The sequence below is a fragment of the Adiantum capillus-veneris genome, chromosome 12, assembly GCF_014529385.1.
Source record: "Adiantum capillus-veneris isolate H3 chromosome 12, ASM1452938v2, whole genome shotgun sequence".
Taxonomy (NCBI): Eukaryota; Viridiplantae; Streptophyta; class Polypodiopsida; order Polypodiales; family Pteridaceae; genus Adiantum; species Adiantum capillus-veneris.
This window is the reverse complement of record NC_140942.1, coordinates 10,420,364-10,444,561: the sequence shown is the minus strand read 5'-3', so window position 1 is coordinate 10,444,561 and position 24,198 is coordinate 10,420,364.

Here is a 24,198-nt window from a genome sequence, read left to right as displayed (position 1 = left end):
CAAAATCATAAAATAAGTATAGGCGGGGTATTGGGGCATCATTGCTAAGCATTTAGATGCATTCTGGGTCAAAAACGACTAGGTCAAAAACTCATTGTCTGCTGTTAATAATCGCGATTTTTACACTTGACCTAAAGTGAGATTTGAGACCATAAGCATGTGTGCTTAGGTCTTATAAACATGTCCTAGAAGTTTGGTAAGATTTGGATGTCATTTGATGTTGTAACGGTTGTGATTTGTTTGTCGATTAGCGATTAGCTTTTGGTGATTCTATCATTTGAGTGTAGCTTGAGCTAGATGCAAGTTGTTTGTTGTTTTCCAAGAGACTAACAACCTCTTGTAGCCTCTATACACTAGTCAAGTCAGCTTCGTCCCATGGATTGACAATTATATCCGTGGTTCTCGCTATGTCTGCAATAAGATAGGAGTAAGGTTAGACACCCGTCCCACATTTGGCACCGTTGTTGGGGATCGAAGATACCTTAACTAGGAAAAAACACGAGCATCTTGTGAAGTTATTCTTTAACTTCCTCTAAGATCTCTTAGAGTCAAAACTTTCTTTTTAAAACCACATAGCTTAAGATTGTCGTCTTTTGTTGTGTAGAGGTAGCTTGGAAGTAGGTTGTACTTGCTAAGTATCTTTTAGGACTGTAGGATTGTAGGATTAGATTAGGATTTTGGGAATGATTTATGGACAAGACAAGTCTTAAGATCAAGGCTCAAAAAACCATAAAAAACAAGAAAAACAAATGTTTGTGGACACTTTCCACAACCCCATTGCAGTAGAACATAGGAGTAGGGTAAGTAGAATCCGAGGTGAAATCTCAGAACATTGCTCGCTTCAAAAATATCAATTGTGAGTTGTTTATGTGAAGCTGCAAAATTTTATATCTACGGCTAGAAATAGCACCAAAAGGTTGGCAACCACTGAATCCGACTAGAGACCATGCTTTAAAAGTTGTATGAACCAGTGGGTAAGCTTAAGGATGCATTGAGGTAAAAATTTCAAGAGTTTGCATCAACTCAAATTATTTACTTTCTCTTGACATTTTAGGCCAAATTGAATTTTGACTTGACTCAGAGGCTTAAACTAGCTCATGAAAAGACTCTCCAGTGAAAAAGTTCAAAAAAGTGTTCATTTAGGGTCAAAAGTAAATAATCATGATTATTTACTTTCAGATCAAAAGTTACCAAGGATGATACTAGACACTTTATACATGTGTACAAACTTCTTTTGTAAAGGTCCATAGAATTTGGATCACCAAACTGACCAAAAACTTGGTAAAAACTGAATTCTATACTAACTATCGAGAACTTGAGTGTAAATTGGGAAAATTTTGAGTGAAACTTGACTCATAGGCTTATATTGAAATGTTAAACAAGTGTACATGCTCAGTTGACCAAAAATTTGCCAGAAGTAAATAATCATGATTATTTACTTTTGTCAAATTTTCCAACTTTTTTGACCAGCCTAGCATACAACTAGTTTTACCATGTTATACTAAGCCCACAAAACAAATTTGGTAAGATTTGGATCATTGGAGTGAAAATTGTGGCCAAATTTTCAAAGTCAGTCTACAAACACAAACCTGTTGACCATTTGAATAGAAATTATCCAAACTTAATGAAACTTGGCTAGGGAGCTTAAGTTGAGCTGCTTAACAAATTTGTGTAAACATTAGTTGTTGCAAAAAAGTACACAAAACTAGACATTTTTTCACATTTGAGTATACCACAAGGTCAACCGTCTCAAGTAGACTAAACAAATCCAATTTGGTGAAATTTGGATCTCAAAAGTAAGACTTAAGCCAGATTCTTGAAAACTGAGTCTGCGCACACGAAACAGTTGATAACTTAAACGAATTCTATTCAAATTAAGTGAAACTTGTCCAGAGACCTTAACAAGTTGCATACTTGGAAAATCAAGCCAAAAAGTGTAAAAATTTGAGAAAAGTAAATAATCATGATTAATTACTATTGATACACAGAGACAAACTTTTTGACTTTTGAACTTGTATAGTGTAGACCAACATAATACAAGGCCATCGAGAAATTTGGGGTTCAATCGGAATTGGTACATGTTCACTCAACTTCCAGGTTGCAGATTAGTCTTTGGCTTTCTGCACAAGTAAAATCTAAAAGTTTCAATTGGTGACCCAATTAGCTCAAATTGAAGTAATACACACAGACCGGTCACAATAGTTAGCAAGAATTGTAAAATCTTTGTGAAAGAATAGCTAACTTGATTAAAACTGATACAAGAATTAGGTTGCAGACAAGGAATTGAAATCTTGACAAATTGATAACAAGTCAATCCGACGGTAAGTACTCTATCTAGGGCTTCATAAGTCTATATGAACCTTAGATCTGGTCGTATACTAGCAAATCAAGGCATATTTGGAGAGATCGCCAGTAGAGTATCCACCAAAGAGAGTGTGAACCAAGGAGATCACTCAAGGACACTATCTTTGAAGAAGTCTCAAACACTTTTTTAGAATCAACATCTGAAATGTCTTCCTATTCAACTCGTTCAGAAACCGGAATGACAGTGCATTATACGCACATACTCTCTTTTTATAAGACCAATTTCCATGGAGCTCAAGTTTACCTGGATCCTAATAAACAGTATGCCATTCCCATTGATGACCATGGCATAGAGTTTGAAGAGGAAATCAGGGCAAACAAACAAGGAAAAATGTACATGGATAAAAAGAAAACTCAATATTTACAAGTTGAAAACCCTGACATGATAGACAAATGGGGATTAAAAATAAATACCATAATTCCAGATATGGCAGCACGACTTTAGAATTTGAGGAATACGATTAGGTTGATTTAAAGCCTTTGAAACAACTTAGTACGGATAATCTGAGGATCAGAGTCTATTGTTGGGTGGATAGAAACGTTAAAGATCTTCTATGGAGTTCTCATGCCAAATCAGGACAATTAACACCCATTAAGATCATCTACATCTTCAAAATCAAAGATAAGGGTTCAATAGATCTACCAGCCTACCTATTTAGGGATTGTTATAATAATAACTTTGTTATGATGACTCCTGAGGAGGTGGAACAAACCAAATACCAAGGTTACTCCATAAGAGATTGGATATTAGTCCAAGGACCAAAACCTATTTCAAGACATGAACTCCACGAGAGATATTTTGAGAGTAATGTTAAAAAACTAGATACTACCTCATCACGAAGAAAATCAGGTGACACTAAAGCCAGTCCAGGGCTACATGAGTCACTACTTCCAACATACTCGTTTGAAGGACTCGGAACAGGACCAACTGTCAGGAGACCGAGAGTTGAACCAAATAGACGTGTCAGACCAACTGATTTTCAAAAATGGGTCAAAAAATACAGTGGATCTGGGGATCCATATGAACAGTTAGCAAGTGCTAAGAGCAGGACGCATATTTCATTTCCATACTCAATTCAAGGGATTTGGAATGACATTAGAAGGAAAAGCACTCCCATGGTTCCAAAACATTCCACCAAGGTCAATCATGGACTTAAATACATTAGCTCAAGGATTTGTAGTTGCATGTTTCAAAACGAGGATCAAACATAATATGGTAGCTCAAATCTATAGCTTCAAATAGAAATAAGGTGAATCTATTAGGGATTGTGCAGCTAGAATCAAAAAATACATTGCAAGATGCCCAAAGCTAGAAATACCTACAAAAGAAAGATTAGTATCATTGTTTCTAGAGGGACTGCTAAACAAAGAACTCCATGCTATATTGTATAGAAATAAACATATGACCCTAGAAGAGTGTGTGTCAGATGCTATTGACTTAGGAGACAATTGTGATATTTTCAATGAAGACGATGTCCCTAAGGATAACCAAAGCAAGAAAACAACATTTACCAAACTAGCACAAGTGGGAACGACTGCTGCAGCACCTCTTACAGCCATAGAATACATGCTCAAAAGGATGAATGACATGATGAATAACATGCAAAAAGCACCTATGGGGGGACCAGGACAAGGGATACCTCAATAGGGACAACCAATTAGGCCGCAGAAATGGTGTGCAATCGAGGGTAAATGGACCAACCATGAGACCAATGAGTGCTACTACCGACCAAAGTATGATGAGAATGTTCAATACGTGTTTATGAGGCCACAAGGACAACCCATGTACAGATATCAGCCTAATATGGCCCCAGCTCAAAGACCATCGATGGGTATGGAAAGACCTCAACCTGTGTTGCAACCTCTATATCCTGGACATAATGCAATGCTTGTAAAGTACATGCATCCAGAGGGAGTCATAGATAAACAAGTACTAGTGCCAGTTACACCTATGCTGAGCCTAGTCCATCTACAGTAATGGAAGAAGGAGATTGGTATAATTCACATACACCACCAATGGAAGAACCTGTGACTTATACTACACCAGAACTTGCATCAATGTACTATGTAGCTAATCAAGGTGTTAAACCTCCTATGATGGTAAGACCCATGATTAAGCCAAGAACTGGGAGCTGTCATAACTATCATGCAGATGATCATTGAAAAAATGAATGCCCAGAGCCTGAAAAGAACATTAAGCCAGTTGAAGCTTTTTGTATGCAATGTTGCAAACAGGGAGGATAAATCCCTGAATATTGTCCAAAAAATCTTTAAACAAGGATAAAACAGTAGTGAACATAGTCCAAGTGATACTTAGTAGCTCATCTGAGAGTGAACCGATTGTTCCGATCAAGGTAATCACCAGAGCCCAGGATAAGGAAAAGAAACATAACTCCTCTCATGATTCAGAGAATGCTAAAATTTCCTCTCAAAAAACCAAGAGAAGCAGAAGCAAAAGGTATGAGATGAGAAAACAAAAATAAAGGGCTAAAATTGAGGTGAAAGCAAAGAAACTATTCCAGGAAAATGTGAAAGAAACTGGAAGTGAAATCAAGGAAACCATCATGAAATCTGGAGGATCAATTTTGGTAGACAAAAATTTTGAGCCAATTAATGCAGCCTTGGAAGCTTACCAAGCGGGACTTAAAGGAGGCCAAAACTTGGAAAACAAATGGAAAAACTATCCTTCTCCAAATATGGAAGCAGCTAGGCTTGAAGCTTACCAAAATTTGGTAAGAATAACTCAACAGATGCTGGAAAAACAAAAACCAAAGCTCGAGAGTATGGAAAAACCTGAGGAGCTTGTGGGGTAGGAACCAGTAAAGAGAAATCCAAAGTGGTGGTAGAGCCCCACCTTGAAACAAAAGAGCCAAAACTCATAGTGCTTGACAGCGAAGATGTCCTAGATGAAATTCCATTTGTAGAAGAAGCCTTGCCAAACCACTTATGGAAAAAAGTTAGAGAGATTAATAATGGGAGCCTAATTATGAAATTAGCTTCTATAGAGGAAGTTTGGTTAGACAATCTATCTCTTGATATGGACAGGGATGTACAATCCTTGTATGGGGATTGCGGCTCTCAAGCTTCAGGAATGTCTTAACCCATGACTCTGAAAACACTACCCTCTTACTTGGGAGATAATGAAGATGAATCCATAGTGTGTAGACTCAGATAAAAAGATCGAAACAGATCCTAGAGGTATACAGCATCCATTCAAGCATGTCTACACCCATTCAATGTACTCTTAATTTAGGAATAGTGTTAAAAATCAGACCATATCTATGGAATGATCTATAGAAAACTCTAGAGAAGGTGGGAATAACAGGGCTAATCGTGAAAATTTTGGAAAATTTGAAACACAAATTGGATAACAAAGATATTAGATCCGTTCCAATGAACAAAGTTGGAGAATACTACAAAGGGAAAGAAGGAAACACAACACTTCCAATGAGATATATTGATATAGAAACCATGGCAATACTGGATAGTGGGGCAGGCATAGCCGAAGCCACCACGAAAGCAGTATGGGTGTAATGGAATTTGCCTATTCAATTTGAGAATAGCGGAATTTAATGAGAGTACTTTCAAGAAATGATTTTGTGAGCATAGCGGGTAGACATAATTGAAGATAGCAACATAATCATAGCAATTAGTTAACTTGGCATAGACAATACTTTTGCAAGAGAGAGAGTTTAGAGAACATGACAACAATTGAGGACCGGATTTATGTGGAGCCGGTCCCCCCTCCAATAGGCATTGGTATTATGATTTCTCCCATAAAGAGAGACTTGTTACAATACAGTCTTTGTGTTCCTTGTGACCTAGGTGATGCCATGAAGATGGAAGGCTTCATGCACCACAAACATAACATAAACTTGAAGAAAGCTTTAACTATCCCAAGCCTCAGTCCCAAGACCTCAAACACCTTCGAAGGTGGAGAGAGCTAGCAGGGAATGAGGGTAGGGAAGAGGAAGAAGAAACATTTCGTAGGAGAAAGAATTAGTTCCTCACTTATCATACTCTTGTTGCTAGCATACATAATAGCATAGTAATGAAGAAGAAGGATATGGCAAGCTTAAGCATTGAAGCATGGCTCTTGGTTGGATTTGCACTCCATAGCCAAGAGTGTTGGTGTAGGCTCTCAACCTCTACTTGCTTGGAGAGGGAGCTCTTTCACTTTGCATATCACACAATGAGAGTGCTTGTGAGTGTGTGTGGGTGAGTATACCCCCTAGGCACCCCCCTAGCTTGCTTGGGTCGACCCCCCCTTGTAGCTCATGCCTGAAGCTCATTGGACCCTTCCAGGCCTAGCCAATCACAAGCAAGAGCCATTACAAGCAACATGGGTAGCCTTGGGACAAGTGTCCCCCTTTCCCCTTTGAGAGAGAGGACTTGATAAATGCTAAAACAATTAGATAATTCATGTAATTTATCATTGGACCCCTTTGAAGCCTAGCCAATAGGCTTCAAGCAACACATGAAGGTAACATGGGTAGGGGCCTGACATGTGTCCTTGCTGCCTCTTCAAGTTGGGCTTCCCTTGTGTGTGTGAGTGGGTGTTCTCTCTCTAGCCCCTAGGAAAAGGGCTTGCCCCCCCTCTTGTAGGAATGCTTTTGACTTTTAGGTGATCAAGCACCTTACTCACCAAGCATGACAAAGCACTTGAACTAGGGGGTGTTCCCACAAGCATCTCAGGCAAGCTTCTCAAGGCACCTCAAGTACTTTAATCATGCAGCAAGTCAAGCACCTCAAGCATGGAGCCAGTCAAGCACCTCAAGCATCTTAATCAAGCACCTCAAGCATGAAAAACACCTCAAGCATGACAAGCACCTCGAGCTTGGGCCGGGTTCCCACCTCAAGCTCAGCCCTAGCTTACTTAAGGTCAAAGGACTTTTACACACATTTATTGGAGGTCTTCAATGAAGCTAACCCTAAGGTCTTATGCTCCATTGGTTAGCCTTGCTCTTTGATAGACCATCTCCCTTTTGGGCCCCTTTACCATTGGCCCCGTGTTGAGATAGATCTATAAGCACATACCTATATCTTAACACTTGTTCCCGTTTATTCTCCCACATTAAGTGATCAATTTAATATGAGAAAATCATTTGGGTTAGTTAGATATTAGATTTTATGACATTACCTCTCTCTTGAAATCATAGTCGTCCTCGACTATGAGGTAGAAAAGATAAAGTCTTAGTCATTAGTCAATCGTACTTAGCGGGTAAAGGATCCCTTTTTACCCTATGACATCTTTCCAAGATGGATGACTAATCCATTTGGTGCTTAGGAGACATAGCTGCCGCAAGCATGTCTGCTCTTTAGTCCATTTTATTCTCCCAAAGTAGAGTGACAAATTCTACTTGGTGTTTGAGAGACGTCGTCATCACAAACATGATTCTAAGCATGCATACTAGTTAAATTTTGTGCACAATTAAAAAGAGGACTAGTCATATAAGACAAAAACATGAGTTATTTAAAAGAAATTTATACATTTGCTTAATCTAATGTAGCATTGTAAGCATTGACAAGGTTCATACTATCCTTAAGTTGTACTCCTTGCATCCATTTAGCATCTTCAAAAGGATAATTTTTGAACTTAATAAGATACCGTCGGATAATCTTACCATGTCGTAGTACCTTGTCTTCATGCCGAAGGATAGCTTCGGGTTGTAGCACCTCTTCTTGGTCTTCAACTTCGGGAGGGTCTTCAATAATTGGTTCAATTGGTGGCTCTCCTTTGTAGGGCTTAAGTAAGCTTACATGAAAGGCATTGTGTATAAGCCAATGGTTGGGCAACTTGAGTTGATAAGCCGTCTCATTGATAGGCTTCAAGATTTGGAAGGACCATAGTATCTTTTTGCTAGTTTAGCATAATACTTTTGATGGCCCGTAGGATTTTTGCCCGTCGTTTGCCTTAATCGAGCCTTAGGAAACTTGAGTAAGACCCAATCATTTTCTTTGAACATTAAGGCTCTTCTGTGCTTATCAGCAGCAGCTTTTTGCCTTTGTTGAGAGATGGCTATAGCCTCCCTAATCTTTTGAAAAGATTCTTGTAGGTCACGGCTATACTCATCGGCGGCGAAGATTTTCCCATGTACTTTCAGTAGCAAGGGACTTTTAGGTCTTCCTTCTATGATCTCGAAAGGTGCTTTGCCCGTAGAAGTATGTACAGTATTATTGTAGGCATACTCTACTAGTGGTAAATACTTTTCCCATTGTGAGCGTTGATCTACTTCGGTAACATAAGTCTTGAGTAGATTGAGTATCGTAAGATTGGCTATCTCACTTTGGCCATCCGTTTGTGGGTGATAGGCCGAAGAGAAATTCAATCTTGTTCCTAGATTTTCAAAGAGACCTTTCCAGAAATTACTGGTCATTCTAGGATCTCTATCTGACACGATGGATGTGGGTAATCCATGGTGTTTGAAAATCTGAGATATGAAGAGAGTTGCCATTTGATGTGCCTTAATAGTCTTTTTGACAGGAATAAAATGTGCTTGCTTGCTAAACCTGTCGACTATTGTCCATATTCCTGTATTCCCATGGATAGACTTGGGTAATCCAAAGATGAAATCCATGGATATACTCTCCCATGGTGAATTTGGAATAGGCAATGGCTGGAGTAATTCAGGTTGCTTCCCTCTATCATACTTTTGCCATACTACACATTTTGAAACATACTCTTGTATGTCCACTTTCATGGTAGGCCAATAGAAATACGTCTCTACTCCTCGGAGAGTAGGTTGAATACCTCTATGCCCTGCATATGGAGGAGCATGGGATTCATACATAACCTTCTCACGAAGGGAATGGGTAACACATAGCCTATTGCCGTGAAGAAGATAACCATCCTGCAAGGTGAATGGTTCCTCTTTCTTCCCCAAATCAAGGGCTGACATTATGTCTCTAAAGTCAGGGTTAGTAGCATACTCATCTATCATAGAGGATAGATCATTGTGAGTAGCTATAGACACCGCATTAACTTTTGGTCGTCGTGAAAGTGCATCGGCAACTTGATTGTGCTTACCAGCTATGTGAGCAATATGAAAATTAAATTGCGAAAGAAAATTTGCCCACCTCATTTGTTTGTCAGAAAGCTTGGTTTGCGTCATGAAATACTTGAGACTTTGGTGGTCGGTTCGTAGGATAAATGGAGTCCCCAATAGGTAGTGCTTCCATGTGTCTAGGGCATGTAGAAGAGCTAAAAGCTCTTTCTCATAAATGCCCAAGACTCGTTCATCACCATTGAGCCTTCGGCTCTCATATGCTATGGTATGCCCTTCTTGAAGCAAAACCGCTCCAAGGCAATCACCACAACCATCACATTGGACCTCAAAGGGCTTTGAGAGATCCGGAAGCACAAGGACTCGTTGGGAAGTAAGCTTCTCTTTGAGTTTTTCAAAAGCATTTTGCTCCTTAGCAGTCCATACAAACTTAACGTTCTTCTTGGTTAAGTCGTGTAGTGGTCCTGCCACTTGAGAGAATTTTGCTATGAAGCGTCTATAGTATGCACACATACCAATAAAGCTTCTTAGCTCATGTAGATTCCTTGGGTTAGGCCATGATTTTATTACCTCTAACTTTGATGGATCCATACGAATACCATCGTGAGAGATAATATGGCCTAGATATTGAATCTCTTGAAGGAAGAATTCACTTTTCTTTTGGTTGAGAAAAAGTTTGTTCTCCCTCAAGGCTTGAAAAAACACTTGGAGATGTTGCTTATGTTCCTCCAAAGACTTGGAGTAGATGATGATATCATCGAAGAACACTCCAGTGAATTTTTGATATGGTCTAAAAATTTTCTCCATCAAACGATTGAACGTAGCTGGTGCATTAGTCAAGCCAAAAGGCATGACTAGATATTCATAAAGACCAAATGTTGTGCGAAACGCGGTCTTTAAGATATCCTCATCCACTATCCTTATTTGATGATAGCCACTCTTAAGGTCAATCCTACTGAAGTAGGTAAAGCCTTGTAGCTTATCAAACAGATCTTCTACCCGAGGTACGGGAAATCTGTTTTTAATAGTGATATGGTTTAGTGCTCGATAGTCCACACACATACGGTATGTACCATCTTTCTTTTGCACTAAAAGGACTGGAGAACAAAAGGGAGAGGAACTAGGCCTCACCATCCCTTTGTCTACCAGCTCTTGTACTTGCCTCATGATCTCCTCTTGTTGAGCTTGTGAGACTCGATAAGGAGGTTTGTTAGGCGGTGAGCTTCCTGGAAGGAGCTCAATACGATGGTCATCATCCCCTCGTTTTGGAGGTAGGTCCATAGGGATATCATCGATGAACACATCTTGGAATCCTTTTAGAAAAGTAGACAAGTCTAACTCTTCTTGATTCCTATCATTTTCATTTGATGAAACATTATTAGCTTTTAGAGACTCTTTGACATAAATCATGTACGCAGAAACTGAGCTCTTCATTGATTTATCAAAAGAAAGAGGATTTACAAGTGGAATAGTGCGACCACGCTCACTAGCATCTACATACATGTTCTTTCCCCTGTAGGTGAAGTAAATTCTCCTTTCAGGGAACTTCATGTTGGCAGCCATGCGATCAAACCATGGTGCCCCTAGGATAACATCCTGATGTTGGAGGGGAGAGATGAAGAAGTCTTCTTTGTCGACATAGCTTTGTACATGAAGCCTCAAATTCCCAATCAAGGGAGTAACGAAGGCTTGTTGTCCCTTGAAAGCTGCATCAGCTGTTACTATATCTCCCATCTCAAAAGCTTGAATGCCCAACTTGGTGGCCAGCTCTATTGATATGAAGTTGAGAGTAGAGCCAGGGTCAAACAAGATGAAGGCATCATGCTCTCATACCTTTCCCCAAGCATAGGAGAGTGATGATCCTTTGCAATGAGCATCCTCTTTTGGAGCTTCGATAGTGGAAGCCCTAGGAGTCTCATTGCGAGTATTCTTCTTGGGGCAAGAACGATAGCCATGTCCTTGCTCCCCACACTTGAAACACTTATGGTCCTTGCGAAAAGCTTCAAGCTCTTCAGGAGAGAGTTTGTTTTTACCTTTATAAACTCCCTTCTCCTTGGACCGATTGTTGTTGTTGTTGTTGGAAGTGCCTTGGGAATTATTTTGAGCATTGGATTTCCCCTTTGCATCATTTTTATCTTTGTTTTCCATGGGCTTGACATTACGTCTAGCCCCTTGATGGAAATTGATGCGTGAAGCAACCATGGTGTGGTGGATTACTTCGGTAATAGTACCGGGCCGTTGAGAGTTGATATATTCGGCCATCTCTTCAGGTAATCCCGCACAGAATTGCTGTCTTTGCTCGGCAAAGTCTATCTTTTGAAAGACAGTAGCTTTGAGATGTAAATCCCAAAACTTATTTACATACTTGTTGATAGACTCATGAGAGAGGAGCTTCAAGCCGCGCCATTCGGTAAGAACTTTATCTTTAGTATCGCTTGGAAGAAATTGCTTCATGATGGAAACTCGTAGAGTTTTCCATGTCTTTGGGGCTTCTCCATTGCCACGAAGGATAGCCCACCATTGACGAGCTGATTTTTGGAAGTGCATAGCTACATGGCGTAGCTTGGAGGACTCTGTGAAGACCTCGTCCCCAAAGGCCGCATCAAATTGCTGGATGAAGGCCAACACTTTGTCGGTAGCACCAAAGGTACCATCGTAGGTGAGAAAAGAGATACTCTTTCCTCCCTCCTTGAACTTCTTTAGCTTTTGTGACCTTCGCCATGCAGGAAATGATTTGCGATGCCCTCCCCTCTTGTATTCTCTAGGAGAATAGCCATAACTTTCATCGGAAGAGAAGGAAGGTGAAGAAGAAGGAGAAGAGGGTGACCTCTTCCTAGCCCTTTTCTTCCTTTGTTTCCTCTCTTGCCTTTGAGAGTGATGAGGAGAAGGACTATGGGTTGCTCTTTTCCTCTTGGGAGGAGTAGGCGATCGTCTAGACCGCCTTCTTCGTGGAGCCACATCTTCAGAAGAACTTAGACTTTCATTGCTTTCTTTCTCTTTGGATTCCTCCTCTCGAATGGGAGAGAGTCTTCTTTTGGGGGTCTCTTCAAGAGGCCTCCTAAGCTCTCTCTCCTCTTGGAGAGGAAGGGAAATTCCATAGGCACGAAGTTGTTGAGTAACTTCGGCTTGCAAGGTAGGGTTGCCCATAGCTTGTTGCAACCTAGTCACAAGATAATTCACAAACATGGGAGCATCATCATTAGCACCTTCATGTGCAAAATCAAAGCTATCAATGTTCATTCTACTCTCTTGATTATTGTCAGCCATGTTAACAAAATTTTATGTATGTACTTAGTGTATGCTCTGGCAATTCAAAACCTTAGTTGCCACTCCTCTTAGCCTTTGAAAATCGGCTCTTAAGTATCTACACCCACGGCTCAAAGTGGTTAATTATAGAGAGTAGAGGAGTAGGTCTAACATAGCAGAGTTGCCAAGGGCTAGCTCCTTTCGGACTTCTTATGGCTCAATAATGGTAAAGCCGTAGGCAAGTCTAAAAAGACTCCATTATTAAGTCCAAAGCTCCCGAGGTGTGCACCATCCCCCACATAGTGGGCTTAACAAAACCGGTATTAGATCCCAGTTCCACTTACTCTATTATAATTAACAACATCAACCATTTATAGGCTACTTAAGGACCTCTCTTCTTAAGCAAGAAAAGAGAAACCAAATGCTCTGATACCAATGTAATGGAATTTGCCTATTCAATTTGAGAATAGCGGAATTTAATGAGAGTACTTTCAAGAAATGATTTTGTGAGCATAGCGGGTAGACATAATTGAAGATAGCAACATAATCATAGCAATTAGTTAACTTGGCATAGACAATACTTTTGCAAGAGAGAGAGTTTAGAGAACATGAAAACAATTGAGGACCGGATTTATGTGGAGCCGGTCCCCCCTCCAATAGGCATTGGTATTATGATTTCTCCCATAAAGAGAGACTTGTTACAATACAGTCTTTGTGTTCCTTGTGACCTAGGTGATGCCATGAAGATGGAAGGCTTCATGCACCACAAACATAACATAAACTTGAAGAAAGCTTTAACTATCCCAAGCCTCAGTCCCAAGACCTCAAACACCTTCGAAGGTGGAGAGAGCTAGCAGGGAATGAGGGTAGGGAAGAGGAAGAAGAAACATTTCGTAGGAGAAAGAATTAGTTCCTCACTTATCATACTCTTGTTGCTAGCATACATAATAGCATAGTAATGAAGAAGAAGGATATGGCAAGCTTAAGCATTGAAGCATGGATCTTGGTTGGATTTGCACTCCATAGCCAAGAGTGTTGGTGTAGGCTCTCAACCTCTACTTGCTTGGAGAGGGAGCTCTTGCACTTTGCATATCACACAATGAGAGTGCTTGTGAGTGTGTGTCGGTGAGTATACCCCCTAGGCACCCCCCTAGCTTGCTTGGGTCGACCCCCCCTTGTAGCTCATGCCTGAAGCTCATTGGACCCTTCCAGGCCTAGCCAATCACAAGCAAGAGCCATTACAAGCAACATGGGTAGCCTTGGGACAAGTGTCCCCCTTTCCCCCTTGAGAGAGAGGACTTGATAAATGCTAAAACAATTAGATAATTCATGTAATTTATCATTGGACCCCTTTGAAGCCTAGCCAATAGGCTTCAAGCAACACATGAAGGTAACATGGGTAGGGGCCTGACATGTGTCCTTGCTGCCTCTTCAAGTTGGGCTTCCCTTGTGTGTGTGAGTGGGTGTTTTCTCTCTAGCCCCTAGGAAAAGGGCTCGCCCCCCCTCTTGTAGGAATGCTTTTGACTTTTAGGTGATCAAGCACCTTACTCACCAAGCATGACAAAGCACTTGAACTAGGGGGTGTTCCCACAAGCATCTCAGGCAAGCTTCTCAAGGCACCTCAAGTACTTTAATCATGCAGCAAGTCAAGCACCTCAAGCATGGAGCCAGTCAAGCACCTCAAGCATCTTAATCAAGCACCTCAAGCATGAAAAACACCTCAAGCATGACAAGCACCTCAAGCATGACAAGCACCTCGAGCTTGGGCCGGGTTCCCACCTCAAGCTCAGCCCTAGCTTACTTAAGGTCAAAGGACTTTTACACACATTTATTGGAGGTCTTCAATGAAGCTAACCCTAAGGTCTTATGCTCCATTGGTTAGCCTTGCTCTTTGATAGACCATCTCCCTTTTGGGCCCCTTTACCATTGGCCCCGTGTTGAGATAGATCTATAAGCACATACCTATATCTTAACACTTGTTCCCGTTTATTCTCCCACATTAAGTGATCAATTTAATATGAGAAAATCATTTGGGTTAGTTAGATATTAGATTTTATGACAATGGGAATCATGGGGGAAACCAACCATTAGAAAAACTCGAACATGAAATTGCAATTGGCTGATGGACATATTGAAAAACCCTTAGGACTGCTTGAAAAGGTGATAGTTAGCTCCTATGGGATTGATTATCAATATACCTTTGCAATAGTGGACTTTGGAAAGAAACTCAATTATGAAACCATCTTGGGAAGACCTTTCATGCGAGAAGTACAACTTATCCAAGATTGAAAAAAGTTATTTGTACTTGAAGCAAGTGGGATCAATAACAAGGGTTAATCTAAAAGATCACACTTATAGAGATGTCATGAGAACACCCATGCAAGAATTTGACTCAGTCTCTTCAGCTGAAACTAAGCTTCCACCTTGGTTGAACAAAGACACGCCTATTTGGATGTGCGTAGCCTCAGAAAACGGGAGCTTAAAATGAGAAGAATGTATCTTAGAAAGGAATTGCACAGATGAAGCCTATGTACCTGAACCCTTTCCAGAATATTTGTTTGAGCCATTTGAGTGGACTCAAATTTTAGCAATAATGGATGTATGTGTAAATACGTCTATGCCTACTCAATTTTGCAATGAGGACGGCTATGACATAAATCCCATACAAATGATCTCAACCCTTCACATTGAAGATGAAATTCAAGAATCCAAGGACATGATGAAATCTCAACAAGTCTTTCCAGACCTCCACTATGATGCAACAGATGAGTGAGAAGAACATTCAACTACCTTAGATGATTCAGGGTCAGAAAAGAACATGTGAGAGCTAAACTACTCTTAAAAGGAGGGGAGAAAAAGTTTTTTGACTTTCCAAGCCAAAAACCGAGAAGATAGAAATGGTTTAGAAGAAAAAGAGACACAAGAAACATGAAAGCTAGACCTATGCCATCAGTCTCTAGTATAACACAATTTTTGTTGCAGATAGATGCACACAATTGTGTCAAAGACAGAATCACTAGTAGATATCCTTTAAATGAAAAGCGAGAAATATAGGAAACATCAAGAAAAACAAGAAAGGAAACTCAAGCAGGACAAGGATTCAACCATGACACGAGCTGAACGAAGAAAGAAATATCAAGAGTTGAAAAAATATCTAAAGGAGATATATACAACTAAAATGGAAACCACTGAGGAGGAAGGTAAAGATGTAATGAGTGTTCCATCCCATTACAAGAAATATACTCTCCAAAACCAAAAAATCATATTCGAACAACTTGTCAACAAGGAACTACAAAAACAAGACGAGTCCTACGAAGGACCGAAAAAACGCAAAAAATATAGATCTGGCCGAACCAAGAGAAGAGCCTAGACTTGCCTACGTTGCAAAACGATCTGACGGAATAAGAAGAGGAGCTTTTGTTAAGCTTACTAAAAGAATACCAAGATATCTTTGCTTGGTCTTATAAGGATCTCAAGGGTGTTGATCCAGAAATCTGTCGACATACCATACCAATGAGAGATGATGAGAAACCAAGTAGACAAAGGCCATACACTTATAATGAGACATTTGCCACGAAGATCAAAGAAGAGATAGAAAAGCTAAAAAATCCAAATTCATTTACAAAATTGAACACATAGATTGGGTGTCTCGAATTGTGGTAGTACCCAAGAAAAATGGAAAATTACGGGTGTGTGTCAATCTCAAGAAAGTGAATGCAGCTACCATTAGAGACAAATTTCCTCTTTCAATCATTGAGCATGTTTTAGAACGAGTTTCTGAAAAAGAAGCTTACAACTTTTTAGATGTCTTTTCGGGATACAATCAACTTTTGGTTGATCCCAAAGATCAGCATAAAACTGCTTTTGCAACTTAATGGAGTATTTTTGCCTATCAGGTAATGCCTTTTGGGTTAACTAATGCTCCTGCCACCTTTCAAATATTGATGAGCCATGATTTTAAAGAATACCTATGGAATTTATTGGAAGTATATATGGATGATCTATGTGTACATTCATCAATTCGGGCTGATCATTTTGAACACCTCAAAAAGTATTTGAAAAATGTAGACTTCATAGGATTTGCTTAAATCCTAAAAAGTGCACATTTATGGGTAGACAAGGAAAACTTCTTGGACATATAGTGTCTAAAAATGGCATAGCTACTGACATGGACAAAATTGTGTTATTGCTAATTTTCCTAGACCGACAACAGTCAAAGGGGTTCAAGATTTCATGGGACATTGTGGATATTACAGACGATTCATTTACATGTACGCTATAATTGCAAAACCTATTTATATCTTGATTACACTCTTTAAATGGACTGATGAGTGTGAAGAATCCTTCATGAAGCTTAATCAAGCTCTCACTTCAACTCCAATATTAAAAGCACTCGATTGGAATAAGATGTTCCACATACATGTAGATGCTTCCAATTTTTCCATTGGGTGTATACTAGCTCAACTAGGAGACGGGAAAATTGATTTTTCTATTTCTTATGCTAGAAGACAGCTGCTTATGGCAGAGAAAAACTATATAACCACCAAAAGCAAAGGACTAGGGATGATCTATGCTGTGAAAATGTATAAACATTACCTATTAGCTAGCAAATTTGTGCTCTTTGTGGACCACCAAGCCTTATTGTACTTGGTACAATAAGGCGTGCAACAGAGGAAGAATAATGAGATGGTTCATCATTTTGTTGAAATTTGATTTCACTGTAGTTGTGAAGAAGGGCACCACTCATCAAAGAGCAGATTATTTGTCAAGGATTATATCACGAGAACCACCAAAGGGAATAGACGATGATCTACCAGATGTATATATGTTCTCCAGTGAAATGATACCTCAATGGTCGAAAAACATGGTATCCTTGATGACCATAGCTCAAGTGCATTTGCAAATACCACTTCCTATTACATCTGGATTAATTGAGCAATCAGCTATGTATCAATTACTAGCTGGAAGGTTGTACAAAAGAAATCAAGATGGAATATTTCTTTTATGCATAAATCCTGAGGAGAAAACCCAAAACTTAAGTCAAGCACATATTACCATAGTAGGACTTCACTTTGCAAAAGACCAAACTATGCAACAAATATTGAGACTTGGCGTATTTTGGCCAACTATGAGGAGGAATGTTCATTCTTTTGTGAAACAATATCCTCAATGTCAAAAACAAGTATATGAGTAAATGCCGCCAAAGAGCAATGGAAATTGAAGCAAGAGAGTATGCTCTTATTGGAAACCAATTGTATCAAAGAGGAGAAGATTAACATTTGCATCTTTGTGCAAATGAAGACGAATATATTCCCATTATAGAACAAGCACATACTGGATTAGCTGGAGGTCACTTTTTGAGTGAGACCATCGCAAGAGCAATCTTAATGGAAGGCATATGGTGGCCAACACTTTTTGCAAATGCCAAAGAATATATTCAAAGGTGTGATGCATGTCAACAATTATTGGATTTTCACTTTTCCTTTTTAGCGCATTTAGTTATTTTCTTTGATTTTTTCAATAAACAGGTCAAAAATGAATATTAAATAGCAAATGAGCTCAGATGGAGAAATTGAACATATGTTGATGATCAAAAGGACAAGGCGAACAGGCACAAAAAATTTCAATCAAATCCGCAGATAGAAGCGGGAAGCCTAAATTAGGCTGCCAAGACCTACTTTTGCAAATTCTTGCAGAATGAGCTATCGGAATCCGTTTGAGGAAATTTTTGAGTCTAACATAAATTTCACGACCTAGCAGGAATAATAGGGAAATTTTGGGAAAAATAGTATGGGAAGTCTGAGTATAGATATCCAAGGTAGTCCAAAATCACTTCATTTCCACTAGTCGCCCTTAGAGAGCTCTCGACCTTCTTCGCGCACGATTTTTGGAGTCCACAGTCGCCCGTTTACAATGCCATTTCACATGAGACATGAGGGGTAAGTTCTATGCTTATCAATGATGAACTCTATACGGCCGGTAGCAAGTCTAGAACTCAAGGAAAAAACCCTAGAAATCCAGTAGTGCACGAAGTCCTACAACTTAAAATTGACCATAGCGGCATGTCAGCTCAACCAAATTGGACAGACTTGACTGTAGCATGTCCCTATATAATAGAACACTTCTATATCACCAGATGACCATTTGATAGGGGTTGAGGTGGGTCCCAAGTAGAAAGTCTAGGTTTTTGTTAGATGCTAGAATTGAATTCTGACTCCACGTCAGATAGCTTATAGACTCGGTCTATACACAATGTATGTGGATGGTTTCATGAAAATAGTCAAGGCAAGCTCTAGAACAACAAAAAGCATCAAATTTGACATACAAGGTAAAATTGACTCCAAATGGGCCAAAACTGGATGGGTAGCATCATGACTGCCAACTATAGATAAAAAGCAGGCAGCTCTATGTTCAAAGTGTCACAGGAGCAGTAAAATATCTTAAATACTACCATATATAGCGGACAAGTCCATAGCTTCAAAAGTGACTAACCGACTTCATAGGCCATCTAGTCACAAAACCTGATTATTTCAGAGTTGACAAAGCACAAAGTGATGCCGACACGACAAAACTTTACCAAATTCCATTTAGGACTTGTTTTAGATGTATCAAATATGTCTAGGTCATCAAATTGTCAAGTTTAGCAAAAACATTGACTGCTGTAAATAATCATGATTATTTACTTTTGTGCTTTTTTGGCTTGAAAATGATACCTTCACCTCACCTATCACTTGTACACATCTATTACATGCCACATTTCAAGTATGAGCCAAAATGATCAAGGAAAACTTGGAAATTGACAAAAAAACGTAAAGAAGTCTTTCCAATCCAAATTTTGAGTTATTTGTCATATTTTTTGATCCAAATCGCCCCATATCTCATACACAGAGTCTACATCATGCCTAGAACCAAGTTGAACAAAAAAAAAAAAATTGATGAAAAAGTTAATGATTGCGATTATTTACTTTCTTGCCAAAATGGGGGAAAATTGCAACTTTGACCTTATGGGACCAAAGCACATGATGTCCCAAGTCCACTGACCAAATTTGAGCAAGTTTGGATCTCAAAATCCCTTTATATCTACTGTTTTAGTGACTAAAAGCCTAAATTTGGCACCATTTCCACCCTGTGTACTCACTTGATCCCACACTTCACTCAGAGTACCTAAATGCCATATAGTTTAAGCCTATCATGTCAAAAATGCAAAAAGTTGGGAAAAATCCCCAGCTATAAATAATCGTGATTATTTACTTTTGTTGCAAATTTTTGCCTGAACTGTATGATTTTGATCTTTACATGTTTTTATGCATCTATGCATGCTCCAAAATTGATTTGAAGAAAATTGGACTCAATTTGTTAGCAATTCACGCTCAAGGGCATTTTAGAGCGGAATTTGTAAAATTTTCTAACTTTGGCACTGTATGCCCCTAACAAGACCAATGCAAGCTGCCGAGAAAGCCAAGAAAAGGGTGTCCCAAAAAGAAAAGTTGTAAGAGTTGCCACCCTATCAACTAGACCCAAGTTCAGTGAAGACGGCCAAGGAAACATACTTGTCAAGAGAACAGCTTGAAGAAAACAACACCACGATTTTCACAGGCAGGTTCAAGAGCAAAGAAGGACACCATGTAGTGCTTCAAATTCTACAAAAAGAGATATATGATGTAGCTACCAAGCTAGACACCAAAGAAGCTAACACAAGGCTGGGCCTCAGGGACTTCTACAACCAGGAACCATGCGGCGTAGATTTCCAGAAAGCATATGAACTACTGTTTACAATTAAAGAAGATGGGTCAGCCCAAATCACCAACCAACAAGGGCAAAAAGTCAAAGTAGTGATCAGAAAAGAGATCGTGGCCCAGGCACTAAAGCTGCCGACTGAAGGGATGACAATGCGGGCCCAAGATAAAAAGACAGAAGGCACATTCACCAAGGAGACTACTGCTGCAACTTTTGCCGACCTCATTCAAAGGCAAGTGGAAGAACCAGCATGCCTATACCATCAAAAATTCCACTTTTTATCAAAGAGACCACCACAGTACACCACCCCAAACCATGCAGATGCGACTACCTTCACCCAAGTGTTGAAGTCAACAACTAGGCAGCCAATTGATCACGTGCAATATGTGCTGACAACGTTGAAGGGCACCAAGAAAGAAGTTGAAATCACATATCTAGGCGCGCCTAAAGTGCTGAAAAGAATATCATATCATGCTATTGGCATGGCCAATAATTTACAGCAAGCCCCAGATCAAGACACATGGATTGTGTCTGCACAACCTTCTCCCAGAACCACGCGTTCATCAAAGAGAGTTTATAAGTCAGATGAAGAATCTACCAATATATATATATATATATATATATATATATATATATATATATATATATATATATAGAGAGAGAGAGAGAGAGAGAGAGAGAGAGAGAGAGAGAGAGAGAGAGAGAGAGAGAGCACACATGAAATACATGGTTCACCCAATGTGGGCTACGTCCATGGGAAAGCAGCCACTCAATGGCTTTAGTACTTTAAAACAAGAAGTAGATTACAAAGGGATTATACCCTTTTGGAGCTCCCGCCTTGCTTCACTCTTATCACCTTACATCAACTTCACAATGCTTCACAATCCATTTTTGTGTGTAGAAGAAGTGTGAGGTCCCTACCCCTTTTTGAGAGGAGCGGAGTACCTTTGATAGGTCTCCAATCCTGAAAAATAAAAACCAACGGACATTGCCTTAGCTACTACGTAGCCATGGGCATGAACAGTTAGTGAAGGATTGGTCCTCTCCCATGAAGCTCATAGCAATGAGAGCTCAGACAATGAGGAAAGAAGGGCCAGAATTGAAGAAATGAAGAAGAAAGCTGTAGTTGCACATCAAGGAGAACCTCAACAAAAGAAGGCGAGGTTTGAGAGAGAAAACAAAACTTATGAAAGAAGCTGCCAAGCTGCAGGTGAGGACCCAAAAAGATGGGTTCCAAGAGAGATAAGAGGACCCAGAACCAACAATCATGGAAGGAAAGAAGCAGAGGATCCCACGGACTTCCTTGAACGCATGTATGCAGAGGCAGAAGCACTAAAGTTAAAAGAAGCTCAAGAAGCAGAGAGGAAAGAAAGGGAAGAAGCGGTCAAAAATCAAACACAAGCGGAGGCCACGGAAAAAAGTGAGACACAACACTACCATGAGGAGATGTCTTTGAAGCCCACCTCACCCGCTACGGAGTAGGTAGACCATCCAATGCCAAGCCCTCATCCTTCACCAACAGCTAACCCCAAGGAGGGCGAGGAAGCCAAAGAAAAAGAGTCTGAACCACAGGCAGTAGCCAGTTTTGAACGTCAAAAGAAACCAAAAAACTAGAGTTGAACCTTCTATGACCACCCAACAAGAAACAACAGAGGCATCCACAAAGCCTCAAGCAACAAAATCAGTTGAGGCAACCGCAATGCTCTAGAAGGAGAGTTGGATGATAGGATGAATATAGCCTCAGATCTACAAAGACAAATCAAAGAGCTAAAGGATGAGGCAATACAGCACCATCTAGCCAAAAAGAAGCAGTAGAAAGAAATGGAGGAGCTCAAAGAGCTGCTAACCAAGTTATCCGATGCCTGCAGCACAGAGGCACGTATGTTTGATCATTTTGACTCTACATATACCCAAACCAAATTAAACAATTATCAACAGCTCAAAACAATTGATACAAAATTACTTGTTTAAATTACCGCTTGTAGTGATCCAACCGCCGTGTCAAATTGCTCGATGTGGTTGTTTTTAACACCATTTCCAAGTATCAAATTATGTATGTCGCTCCCGATACTTGACCATCTCTCTGTTTGGTCGAGAGAGAGTGATTATTTTGTAAGTTAGTAGTAACAATACCAAATCATCAACTACAATCTTTATAATCATCGATCGACGTTATAATTGAATTAATCTTACATATTTATCCTTCCAAGCTCCCTTGTCTCCTGAGTCATGGTGTGTGGGAGTTTGTCTTTCACGAGCCTCGCGTTGTTGTTTGTATGATGAGCCCATCGCACCTTGATCATTCTTTTATTGAATTGCACACTCCCACTCCGTGTCTGCCATGTTGCCACCGCGGTAACTCCTGTCTGGATCTCTGACCTGGTTGGATGTTGCTCGCCGCACACTGGACTACTTGTTTTTCAGAAATGGCTTTATGTAGCCCTCCAACCATTGTTGTGAAAAACGTTGATCGAGGACGTTTGGAAATCTAGCTAACAGACTGTCCTCAATGTATCGTGCAAGCTACGTGAACCTTGAATTGGGAAGCTAGATATATGGTTGCAAAGTGAAGTAATTGGCGCCTACCGCAAGTAGTGCAATTTTGGGGGGGGGGGGGAGAGAGAGAGAGAGAGAGAGAGAGAGAGAATCACGCACAAAAGGCTCCTTGATTGAAGAGAAGGACATGGTAGATATAGGAAAGATTGTAGCGGTATCATAGAGACTTTCTTGACGAAGAGTATGTCTAATTGAGGGGAAATCATTGTATTTATAGGTAACTTTGCCTTATGAATAAGAATCATAAGTAGCTATCATTTCAATGAGTGTCCACCCTCATGATCAAAAGGTGAAGCCTCAGTGAAGCATGTGTAACAAGTATCCAAGCACTTGCAATGTAACAAAATCAGAGTAATTGATTGCCACTATCACTTGAAAATCATCAAAATAAGAAACTCATAACATAATCATATAACAATACGTAGAAACTTAAAGAGCGAGATGGAAATAAAGACAAGATAGCATTAAGGATCGGTATCATCGGGCTTTTCATATTATGGAAGCTTGCAAAGAAGATAAATAAAATCATGATACATCATCTTGCCAATGAGGTGGCCTTTTCATCATCTGTCAACATGATGGCCTTCTATGATCAAGCCAACAATTTTGGACTTTTTTCATGCCTTCTTTCATTAAACACATACACTCACAGAGACATCTTTTTGAAGAAGCATCATCTTCTTCCTCCTTCAAAATCTCATCTTCATTCTATGGAAGCATCACAAAAACATAGCAAGCTCTTTAAAAAACATGTTCATGCTTCTCTCTTTTGAAGAATTTTACTTCCAAAGTGACTCGAGAAGGCTCATGAATGGTTCATGCATAATAATAACTTTCCCATCGTCTTGTCTAGGACTAGTGAGGATAATGGGCAAGCAAAGGTGTTGCTGTAAAAACTAGTAGGCGTGATTAAAACCTGAAAGTGATAGAATGGATTCATAGCGCTCGGAGAGCTCATAGTACTTTTTCTCTTTATGTAGCACATTATAGAATAGAATAGCATAGAATCTATAGAGATTTTTGTGGGGGAGAGAGAGATAAAGAGAGATAGACAGAGGAGGTGTGTGTACGGATAATTAGGGGTCCTCAAGCCATGTTCAAGCTAGCCCACATGGGGGATTTAACATTTGCGAGTTTTTCATTTCAAGTTTTTTTTGACAATTTTAGCAATCTTTAGAGTTTTTTAAACCAAATATGTGTCATAGCATAAAGTATCTATTTAATGTAATTTTCAATCGTCATAAGACTCCATATATGTGTGGTTGACGGAGAGAGAAAGTATAAATTCTAG